This window comes from Pavona decussata, unplaced genomic scaffold (genome assembly GCF_977016875.1).
Source record: "Pavona decussata unplaced genomic scaffold, jaPavDecu1.1 SCAFFOLD_37, whole genome shotgun sequence".
Taxonomy (NCBI): Eukaryota; Metazoa; Cnidaria; class Anthozoa; order Scleractinia; family Agariciidae; genus Pavona; species Pavona decussata.
In genome coordinates this window covers 18,164-30,743 of record NW_028145459.1, presented here as the reverse complement: position 1 = coordinate 30,743, position 12,580 = coordinate 18,164, and the positions used below count along the sequence as shown (strand labels likewise).

Sequence of the window (12,580 nt, the reverse complement as noted above, 5' to 3'; positions counted from 1 at the left end):
GTGACGCCAAGATATGTAACTGTGACTCGCAACACATTACACTTGTCCGGGTGGAAAGACATCTGTGATCTATTTTCCTATTCTTCTCTCCTTAGTTTCACCCCAAGTTCACCATTTTTTTTATTTCTTCGTGGTCTCAACCATAAGTTCAACGTTTTCTTGACTTATCTCCGTAGTTTCACCCATGAGTTCACCGTTTCCTTGACTTCTCTTCATAAGTTCACTGTTTTCTTGATTTCTTCGTAGTTTCAACCCCGAGTTCACCGATTTTTTTTATTTCTCCGTAGTTTCAACCTTGAGTTCAACGTGTTCTTGATTTCTCTCCGTAGATCACTGTTGTCTTGGTTTTCTTCCTTAGTTAAGATCATGAGTTAAACGTTTTCTCGACTTCTCTCCGTAGTTTCAGCAATGAGTTCACCGTTTTCTTGATTTCTCCTTAGCTTAAATTAATTCACCTATGATTTCACCACAGTCTTGATTTCCGACATAACAGGCATTACAGCCCAGGGCTAGCCCACACATGCAAACTTATACACCACACGCGAACGGAGCCCGTCAGGATCTTAAAAGAAGAAAATACTTGCTTGATATTTAAATCATTACAATAGCGCTTAATAAAGAGACGAATCCTTTTCTGAGTGATGACAGGCTCCGTTCGCGTGTGGTGAATAAGTTCAAAATTAAAGATTAAAGATTAAAGAGGACGCGTAAACATAAAATTTCACGCAAGAGAAAGCAATGGATGAACAACTGCGAGAGACTGGAAACAACATACTTTAATCCCATGAGGCACTTTGAACAAGAAATCAACATGGCGGACCAAGTGAAGTCGAGGGTAGAAAAACACAGCTTCCACTCGAAAAAGAGGAGCTTATTCATCAAGGAAAGATTAAAGTAGTAATAGCCTCACCCTCGATGGGAAATATACCAAGTATCGTAGAGGTGCATATCGTAACGAATCTGGAGTTAGCGAAAGGAACGTCAAACGTGGCCCTTATCAAGGAAAAGGAAGGGAAATGATTGCAGAGCACCAAGAAACGGACGAATACTATGAATCATATGAGAAACCAGACGCTTTCCATAACCTTCATGCGACAAGATGTTGAACTATCGAGGAAGATCAGAACGAATGCAACACGTCAGACTTTTGCGTACATGACAACAACACTGATCTGTTCCTATACAGCTGACTCGGATCAAAACAACACAGTAAGCGAGAGCGACGTTGATTATGACTCAGACTTTTGCAATGACTCTGATTTGGATGGATATTTCAGAGACAGTCGCAACTAGCCGCTTGGAGCTGTTTGACCTCCGTTGTATCAGCTTCTTCCATCTCGTTAACCTGATAGATTGCTCCGAGTGCTAAGACTGAACATTTGACGATGGTTATATCCTATGCTCTTAAACACTGCTTAACTTATCAAGCTTTTGTAGATTTCCTCCGTTTGATTTCACTGCACTGTCCTCAGCCTTATTTCTGCGAGCTTTCTGTATTGAAGGTGAAAGCCTTATTTGTTGCCATAGAGGACAAGATCGGTTATGTACCATGACTAAGTCTTTGAGAGCTGTTTTCCGTTATTTCGGGAATCTGAAGTGGTATGTCAGAATTGCATCAAAGAGGAATACGGACGAAAGACAAGGTATTCACAATTTAGAGTCATGGCTATTCATTTTGAGTTAGGGAGATTATCGTTTGTAAACAGTGTGATCCGAGTGGTTGAATATACTATTATACCAACTTTGTTTATACCAGGTCTTTATGACTGCTGTTTTATATTATTACTGTTGCTCATGATAATTATCTACATTTTTTGTTAGTTTGAGACCAAGAAACCACTATGGGCTATTGCCCTTCTGCCATAAACTACAATGCTGTGCAAAACAGTTGAGACATGTTCTGATTGTACTTATAAGTTAAATTTTATGACAATAATATATTTCCAAATTACCAATCTCACCTCCCAATCCCTTACCCTAATCAATATTGTGCTGCTCTGTAAGGTGTTGTGCAAGATTTAATGGAACCTATATCAAAATAGCAAATTAGCATGAACTGATGCCACCATCCTGTGTTAAATTAATTGATAAAAGATAGTTAGCACTTGCAGTTTATTGCTTACCATGGGGTATCCTTGGAGACCCAGGCCCAGTCAGTCGGGTTTCTGGCGAAATGGACCACAAAAGTTTTCAAGAACGGGTGTTCTTGGCACCTTTCATTGAACCATTTTGCCTGATCCTGACTGACTGGCCCTGGGTCTCTGATGATGACCATGTGGTGTAAATGTCAACCAAACATAATTTCTTTGTTTTCTTATCAAGGTTGAGGTGTCAGGGCTCCAGGGAGGACCAAAAGTTGAAAAGGAGAAAGTGTTTCTTCACAGTAAGTACCCCACAGTAAGGCTTAGCCCTTGGAGACAGGTCCGGAAAAATATCCATCACAGGGTGTTGATCCGCGGTCCTCCCTGATCTGTACTCCACTCAGGATTGCCCCCCTCCTGATTCCCCCAGTTCCCTGTGACTAGGGGATATGGGACTCACCCTACTGGAGACTGATTAGGACGGACCTCTGATCTGTCCAAGGTGGCTACCCCCGGTACCACTTGATCTTGTCTCCTGCCAGGAGAGCTCCGCACCTGGTTTCCCTTATCCCTAGATTAGTGCACTTCCCTGTCACCCATATTTTGCCCATTACCTCTGCATTGTGTTCTTTATGCAGAAATAGCTGCTAATTGAGCTCACATTAATATTATTCTGGAATTCATTAACATAAGCAAATGTACAAACCAATACTTAACCATGCATTTATGGGTCACAATTCAAGTTAATATTTTCTGGAGCAGAAAATTGTGCAAACATAGCATTGAACCTGTTTTGAAATGCAAATCTGTAGAAAAGAGCCTCTAGATAGTTTCTAATCACATATAAAGCTCTCCATGGCACCTCCCCAAAATATACTGACTTAATTACATTGAAGCCGAATTCCAGCATTGGTTTGAGATCTAATGATAACTATATGCTCAAACCTCTGGCAGTTAAAATGCTGCCCACCCTCGGAGACCGAGCCTTCGCCTCTGTGGCTCCTCGATTGTGAAATGGACTATATCTGGAAGTCAGGAAGGAACACAGAGTCGACATTTTTAAACGGAAACTTAAGACTCTCCTTTTTAAGAGAACATGTCTCGAGTAGTTTTTTAGAATAACCTTTATATGATTTTTAATTTTTAACAGAATTAGTTAGCATAATATTTATGACCTAATTTTTATGTTTTATAGTTTAATTGATGCTATTTGTAAAGCGCATTTGAAAACTTTAGTTTAATTTGCACTATAGAAATTTTTGTTATCATTATTATTATAATTATTATTGTTATTATTAAAATGTAGCCTTCATTTGGTGATCATGATGAGGAAACTTTTGTGTAATATTTGCATTCACAACCTGCCTCATAAGAGTCCTGATTAAACAAGCAAACTAAAAGTATTAATTGCATATTTTTTTGGCACTCAGTGCTTACTGTACATAATTATTTTGATTTCTCACAGAGGAGGAAGTGTGGAATCATGTGGCGAACAAGTTGACAAGACAACACCCTTTCAAAATATGTGACATTATTGATGGATCATCTTACAGGGAACACTGCGAACCTGTTTGATATTCAACACTGATGGGATTCCAATACTTAAGAGTTCTGGTATTGGAGTATTGCCAATTTATCTGGCAATTAATAACCTGCCTAAAGGTCAGAGGTAATTAATTTTATTTTGAAAATAATAATAAATCTTAGATTGTTTTTCTTACTTAATAATGATATTAAGTTATGTATTGATGTCAATAGTTTTAGGAATCAGCTTAGAGGGGTGCTTTTATACAAATTTAAGAGGGACGAATGGTATCCTAATGATTTGCAATTGTAACTTTAAATAATTTGTATGTGTTTTTATTTTTATCCTTTTCTTTGTAATTGTATGTAATTTGTCATGTCAGCAGAATTCAGTAATAGCCCATTTCCGAGCTGCCTTGAAGTTTTTGTGAAAGTAGGGCTAAGTGCAAAGCTTTTCATATGAAAATTAGTGTTATTTGCATTTCAATGACAACAAATTTTCACAATAAAAACTTTGCACTTAGCCTCGCCTTCATAATGCGGTTCAAAGCAACTCACAAATGGCCTATTGAGTCCTTAATAATTTTTTTTATTGAGTACTCCTTCTGATTCAGATGTTGGTCTTTTTTTCTTTTATGCCATGGGTTTGCTATCAGGATAAATTTTTACTTTTTTAAATCCTTTGTTCACTTTTTGTCAGGTTCTCAAAAAAGAACTTAGCTGTTTGGGGACTTTGGCAAGGTAAGGCAAAGCCTGAGCCCATTTCTAACTCCTTTCTTGGCATCTGCGCAGTCACTACAAAAAAAGGTGAGTATTATTATTTTATTTGTTACAAATAATATCGTTCCCAAAAAAAAAAACCTCTTTATTTGTGTTAGTTTTTGCCCTTTATGGTTTAAATCTTTTCTATTTTGAAAGGACTTGCTGTGGGTATGCCGTCAGGAATGGCTGTACCAATTTCAAAGGAGCTGTATTGGTTAGCAGTATGGATCTACATGTACAGGTTGATATGCATTAGCACAATGGTGAATGTGGATGCAGCACTTGTGAGGCAAGAGGCCAGCATGTATGATCTGGAAAAGGGTGGGCCAGATATTACCCGTACAATCCAAATGAGAAAGAAAAAAAATCATCAGAGTATCATGGAAAATGCAAGTCAAGCCATAACAGCAGGAAAGGTATGTAAAATGTAAGTCACATAATTTATTTTTTTTAATAAATTGGACAGAAAAGTTATATAGGGAAAAATTTGGTGATGTTGGAAAAGTACAAAGCCCACGACAGGTGCAAAAACAAACAATTAAACAAACAAAGAAAATAAGGAGATGGGAGTGCTATATTTGTTGTTGTTGTTGCTGTGGGGTAGATTCAGTGCATATAATTTCCTTGAGAAGTAGAAAACCTGTTCAGTCCATAATGCATTTGACCCAATGTTGTTCTCTATTTTCACTATGAATCTTATCAAACATACAGCATGTTAAAGGAATACTGGGCTTCTCACCCTTCATCATCCTAGATGATCTTTTTGACCTGGCATTTCCTCCAGATTATAATTATGCATGGAGTGTTACTCAGAGTGACAAAGGATTTGCTGTCACTTTGGTTTGGTGCAAAGAACAAAGATCAGGATTTTTCATTGGCCATGTAGTTAGTTTTAAATAGAAACTGATTGTCTGAGTAGTTAATAACAAGAAATGATTAAAACAGACAGCTTTTCATAACCTTTGTTGACCAAATATAAGACTCATCAAGGAGAGGGTAAAATGCAACATATAACAAAACAAACAAGGACCATCAAAATTAAAAATATCAAATGAATTAATGCATTGCCTTTGAAAAACCATGACATTCAGGGTTTTGTGTCAACCTTTAAACTATGCCTAAAAATAATTTAAAGAAAACTGGAAAAAAGATCAACATTTAAATTTGCTTTAACATTCAGTGCGGGAAATTTGAGATACAGTCTTAGGGAGTAAGAAAAAGTAGATCTTACGTTTCTCTTAGCATTATAGCAACATGTCTTGGATTGATGATTATTTGAAAATTATATTCCAAACTGTATTACAGATCACTAGCTTATTAATGGTTGGTCCCCCTTTTTACACTTAGATCTCTAAAGTAGATTCAAGACTGCTGAAAATGTGAACACCTGATTTCATCAGGCTTTTGCCTTGAAGCCTGAACTCAAATTGAGGTCATGTGAAAGGTACATGTAATTATGACCCTACGTTTTGTGAAATATTATTATCTCATCATATACTTTCATTGTAAAAGAACCAACCCCATTTAGAAACCACCTTGGTACTGTAATTTGACAGCCCTACTATTTAATTCTATGGCCTACACATGTATGTAAAGTAGTCAGCACCAAGCTCTGTGACAAAGATGAAGTCCTGGCTAATCAAGGGTTAATAGTGACTACAAGGGACAAGATATGTAAAAGGCTATCTTTAATTTGAGGATGGTATACTGTGTGTTTTCCTGTCTAGCTGGCTGGCTCAAATGACAGCTTGGTCCACTATTTTTTTGTCTCAAACAACATCTTAGTCATGTAAATTACTAAAAACCGTACAGTTAATTTAATTTTTATGCCAGTTTACAGTTGTAAGTACTACACTGTCATGACTCATTTGATCAGACAATTTGTGATGTAAATAGCTTCTAATTAAATAAATTACTTTCTGACATTTTGGATACAGCATCTGAATTGTTAAGCTGGCTTTTGTTTTATGCCTTGCCCTACCTTGATGGTAATTCCTGCCAGATATACATTTAAAGCACTTTGCCTTGCTGGTGGAAGGCATACACATTCTTCTTGGGGACTAAATTTCAGAAAGTGATTTGGTGAAAGTGGAGCAGTGCTTGACCCTTTTTATGCCCAGTATGAACCCTTGTATGGTAAGCTACAATAATTATTTGCAATGGTTATACCTCATGAGCTTTAAACAGTGTTTCCAAGGGAAGACCTTATTGCCAACATGATCAACCCCTTTATGCTCTTCAGGGCAAGTAATTACGATTTTTAAGATACCTGTATTTCAAATTACTGTTAATTCAGGCTAAATCCCAGTTAGATAAAGTAATTATGACATCACAAGGAAAAATGTAAAATAATTATATATTTTTATTCTAGGTGAAGGCAGCTGCAGAATCAACCATCACAACTTAATACACCTTGCAAAGTATATGAAGTGCTGGGGACCATTGTGGTCTTGTTTTGGTTTTGAACGGATGAATGGAAGCTTGACAAAGCTCATCCATGGGACAGGGATGATTGGAAAACAGGTACTCTTTATTTCAAAACAATAATAATAATTTGACATGTGGTTCCTTTTTGAAGCTTCAGCATTGTATAAAAAAAATCAGATTTACAGTGTACGTACATTACAGTGACAGGGTTAACTAGTATGAGTTATGAAAAGACTTGGAAAGTCATGGAAACCATGGAAAGTCTTCGAAAACAACATTCATTGTACAAAAACTGTGTTATAGAAATGTTTGAGCTTTGAAAAAAAATTAGTAAGACGGGAAAGAGATTTGCTTGACAGTTTCTGCAAACAAGTAACCAAATTATGGAAAGTCATAGAATTTCAAAAACCCAAAAGGGTACAAACCCTAAGGTTATTTCTTGACTGATAGAAGCCCTTTGAAAACCCTTTGCTCCTTGCTGTAATAAATTTTTCATCGTAATTACTTGCAGTTAACATGTACCACAAATATTTTTTATTTTTTCAATCAATAGTCCAAATAACGTCACCGGTGTGGTTTTTCTAAAACAGGCTCTTTGGAGCATGTGCGTTCAACATCAGCTATCTTATGAGGTGTCCAGGTGGATCTTCAGTACTAAGGACCATAGTGATGTAAGAGACTTTGTTATCAAGATGATTTCCAGCAAATGACAGTTGGTAAAATTATTACTAATTTCTTAATTCAAATTAAAAGAAAACACTAGAGAAAACATGTATAACATCCTACCTAAGTGGAAGTGCTTTCAATGTGATGAAAATCCAGTGTTATTGTTTATTATTTCATAGAGTGAACCATCTTGTCATAAAAAATGCCATTTAGTGTACATAGTAACAACTCACAGGTCTGGTTGTTTGAAGGAGAGAGCCAATTCAACTAGAGACTGTCAGATTTCACAGTACTATAAGAAGATTATGTAATTTAAATGTAGTTATGTTTTCTTTTTCTTTTTAAAGACCATTCATAGTGACTTTTACCATAACAATCTGTTGAATTGGAGGCAAGCTAACAACATTTAAGCCAACTGCAAAGTTGAAAGAAGCTTTCAAGAAGTCAGGAGTTTCACAGGACAGCTGTGTAGCAGTTGAAAAGTTTCAAAGGACAATGGTGGCTGACATGGTATTTTGCAATAGGGAGTACACCAGGATAATAATAATAATAATAATAATAATAATAATAATAATAATAATAATAATAATAATAATAATAATAATAATGGCGTCATGAAGACACCGAAATGTCGGTTTTTATTGTTAATTTTTGCATGTCTCTGCATTACTAAATCTTTATTGATAATAATATCAACAATAATAATAATAATAATAATAATAATAATAATAATAATAATAATAATAATAATAAGATTGGTAGACCAGCCATGAATAGAACAGCAATGACTTTTATAAATTTTTATATAGACTGTAGGTATTTTTTTATATTTTATATTTTTAGACTATGTCCTTTATATATTTTTATATATTTTGTATTTTTTATATATGTGTATATATTTTATTGATTTATTCACGTGCTATTTTAAGTTTCCCTCGGCTCACAGGTTACGCTACGCGCTCTGTGGTGCTTCTTATACTGTGCGTACAGATAGTTTTACTGCCCATAATAATAATAATAATAATAATAATAACTGTATGTGAGTTTCAAATCTTAATAGCCGAGCACAAGTGCCTTACTAAATTGGGAGACTGAAAAAAATATAGCAAAACAACACTGTAGTGTGGTCTACTTTGTCAACGAGTTTGGAATAATTCAGTACTTTGTGCCACTGCAACAAATGGGGTAATAATAATAATAATAATAATAATAATAATAATAATAATAATAATAATAATAATAATAATAATAATAATAATGATGATAATAATAATAATTAGTGCTGGATGTTGAAATGGGATCTTTCACTTCCCTAGTTTTTGGAACCAACAGTGGGATGGGAGCCGACTGCAATTCCTTTCTCAAACGCCTAGCCGAGAAGCTCTCATAAAAGAATGACGAACCTTATCACATTACTATCACTTGTATTAGAACATTGCTTTCTTTTGAGATTTAAGGTCAGTACACACATGCGTAAGAGGCTCCAGGACACCTTTCCACAAAATTCCACAAGAGGATTTCATTGATGACTGCCGCTTAAACACTAGCCAAGCGTGTGAATGATGGCGTGCGTTTGTGAATTAGTTTTTTTTACGATCTTTTTAATAATTTTTTTGTCCATAATATTCGCTTGAGATTTACCATACTATTTACAAGGCTAAAAAGTTAAAAAGATATTAAAAACAAGCGATCTCGACTAATCAAGTCATCCTCAGGGTAAAAAGACCGTCCGCTACAGGCATATTTTATATGCTTTAGGTGATTCCCGATGGGAAACGTTTTGCTACGTAAGAATGTACTTGTTTGTTCAGACTGGGGCTCCATTGTTGGATCATTAAGCCTTCAATGATTCTGCGCTTGTGAAAAGATTGGGCCGTACAAAGTATTTGCCAACTAAAAGAATGGGTTGGATTCTCCCATAGGTGACGGGCAGGTTTGAATGTTTCCCCGATGTAATCAACACCACAAGAACAGTCGCCTTTATAGACCACATGTGATCTGTGATCTGTGAGTGTTTTTGTCCTTAAGGTTGAAAAGACTTTTTATTTGTCTTCTTTGCCAGAGGACGATGAAAATGTGTTTGAAACCTGTGAGATTGTTCAGCTTAGAGATAAAAGTTTTGCTAAGTTTTTCATTTCTTTGGCAGTGAGGGAGCTTGATGAAAATCGTCTTACGCTCTTCAAAGAGAAAACTCGGGATAAGATTGTCATGTTCGGGTGGATCTTGTAGAAAACTGTTCACTGTGTAAGAAATAAAACGCTTGGGGTATCCCGCATTTAGAAACTGCCTCTCGAAAAGATCAAACCGACCTCTAACCAACCCGCTTTCCTGTATGGGACTGCCAAAACTCACAAATTCAACAACCCTGGTGAAATCACTAAAGAAAATCTCAAACTCCGTCCGATAGTAAGCACTTGCGACACCTTTTACTACGAAACAGCCAGGTACCTGGCCTCCTACTTACTCCCTCTTACTGAGAACGAATACAGCATCAAAACCACTACGGACTTTGCCAACCTTCTAAATAATAACAGAACCCTCGATGGCGACGAAGTCCGAGTATCATACGACGTTTCCTCACTTTTCACTGAAGTACCTCTTGATAACACCATTGACTACATCATCAAAGAAATTTACACGCACAGCAAACTACCTCAACTCAGTTCTAAACTTATCTTCAGCACCTTCTCTGTAATATCACCAAAAACACAGTGTTCAGTCTCAACGCTCACCTCTGCAAACAAATTGACGGATGCGGCATGGGAAACCCTTTATCCCCAGTCCGCGCAAATATCTTCATGGCCAAACTAGAGTCGGACGTTCTCCGACCCTGTAACCCACCTTTTTACGACCGGTATGTTGATGATTGTGTCTCCAAAAGGAAAAAAAGAAAGCCTCTGATTTGCTTGAGCATCTAAACAGTTACCATCGTAACATCGTTTTCACTGTTGAGAGACTGGTAATGAAAACCTAATTTGGCACATGTCTTCTACATATAGTCATAGAGACTGTGTTTACAGCAAACGGACGGATGAACTTAGGGTTGCTTACTAAACTAATGGATTGATTTGCACAAAATTGGCGCACGAAAGTCACCAAAGTAAGCCAAAAACTGGATGCACTACATCGCTTGGAGGCGAGACACCTCTGAAGGTATACGGTAACCTTATGACAGAGGCAAACTTACAGACGGACAGGAAGCAGTTAACAATATAAAATCCTGTGCATGTCATGCTACTTCATCGGTAAGACTGACATAAATCAATGAATTTAAGACAACAAGGCAGAGACAACATACAAAACCTTATTTTGCTAACAATAGACAAACAGTTGACTAACAGGTCCAAATGCAAAAATACATTTTTACACCCTTCATAGCCAGTAACATCACTTCTTAAGTATCATTTTGACTTTGTTATTTAATCCATGAACTATTACCATCCAGTAATGACTCACAATTTATTTGATTGTAATGATGACCAGTACAGGCTGTAGAAATATCATATGTCAAAACAAACAGTATTCCCAGATAATCAAAGTGTACTTATAAATATTTTTCAGTATTGCGAGGGGTAGTTGGCTTCATTTTGAACTTACATACATCTGATGTTTGCTTCATTAAGATGCAGTGTTAAATGTTGTTTGAAGGTCTTTACATTACTCTTGTGGTCAGTAGGTTGACAGTAGACCTGTCCATGTGACACCAATGTGTATTCTATTGATTCCTTAGAAGCCATCATTTGCAGGAGTAAATTCATTTACCTTTAGAGAAAATGAATTTATGTTCAGTTCTTATTTGAAAGCACTGAAAAGTACTGTCTTTTACAATTTATCAATGTATATTTGATTCCTAGGATTTTCGATAATTTAATGGAATAAAACAGTTGTTCTTGACAAGGTTTATTGGATTTATTGTAGAGAATGTTGAAATGACAATGAAACCCAGAATAGAGATACATAAGATGCCAGTACCCTGACTTGAAGAAGATGTGATATGTTGGCAATTGTGCCATTAAAATAAAATATAATTTAATAGTTTCTGACAGCATCACCAAGCACAAGCCCCTTAATATAATAATTAAATATAATATAATATAATAAAATATAATATAATTATTATATATAATATAATTAAATGTTCAATTATTTACTATAAAGGGAATAATAACAAGACCAAATTTGAGTTTCATTGATGTTGAAACAAGCAATTTCATGGATTTTCATGCGAGATATAAAGAACCCTTGTTGAAGAATTAGTGTAATAGCATTGGTTGTGTGTACATCAAGGAAGAATTATTTGCATTAAGTTAAACTTCTGGGGACAGTTGTTCAAAGCCCGATTAAGGTAATCCTGGATTAAACAAAAACTTTGCCTCGAATTTAATTGCTAATCAACCAGGCGCGTAGGTAAGGGTTAGATAGGGGTGTTCATTGAGCCCCCAATCTTGCTGAGCGCCGGAGGCGCTCTTACTAGGGGGGTCCGGGGGCATGCTACCCCGGAAATTTTTGAAAATCTAGGTTCCCAGAAACCTCATTTCCTGCATTTTGAGACCCATTTTAGGCAAATCACAAATTTGTTTTACAGCAGCTTTTAAAGCTATATACATCATTTCTACTGCATAATTGTTTTAACTTAAACAAGAAAGTTCAATGTACATTCCGCACCCTGTCAAGGTCTGAAAGCTATTCGATCTGCTGATAGTCATATACCAAGCTGGTAAACTGCATCATCCCCGGGTGTAGGGCTTCGAACAAATTGACTTTCTCGTCAAGATTGACAGGCATATTATATTTGATATGCATTAGAACCAGGGCGGACATTCTACTCTCTCGCATGGTACACCTCATGTAGTTGTTCAACCTCCTCATTGTGCTTTTTCTTCCGCCATTATTGATCTTCGAAGGGGGTTCGTTCGAACCCCTTGAACCCACCCTCCTACGCGCCTGTCAACAAAGATTCTTCGAAAAGATTTTTGGCCTTCAGTTTTTACCTAGACTATTCCTTACCTTTAGATCAACATTAGCCTTTAAAAGCATTTTAAAGGAGCGCGATAAAAGTGCTGATTAACTTCCAATCATAGATTAGAGTTTATCGGCTTTCAAACAACCCGGCCCTGTAA

At 36.3% G+C, this 12,580-nt stretch overlaps 1 long non-coding RNA gene across 9 annotated transcripts; it reads left to right on the top strand.

Annotated features, from left to right (window-relative positions):
• The first annotated feature begins 802 nt into the window (after positions 1 to 802).
• LOC146483850 (uncharacterized) lies at positions 803 to 11,357 on the top strand. 9 transcript variants are annotated; one of them, XR_014863695.1, is made up of 9 exons: positions 803 to 1,643; positions 2,323 to 2,383; positions 3,547 to 3,743; positions 4,306 to 4,412; positions 4,524 to 4,783; positions 5,715 to 5,811; positions 6,739 to 6,890; positions 7,385 to 7,465; positions 7,808 to 11,357. It is a non-coding gene; the product is annotated as an uncharacterized LOC146483850 (long non-coding RNA). The 9 variants fall into 9 exon arrangements; XR_014863692.1 differs by having other exon boundaries at positions 3,547 to 3,750; XR_014863693.1 differs by having other exon boundaries at positions 3,547 to 3,750; positions 7,385 to 7,510.
• Positions 11,358 to 12,580: the final 1,223 nt, after the last annotated feature.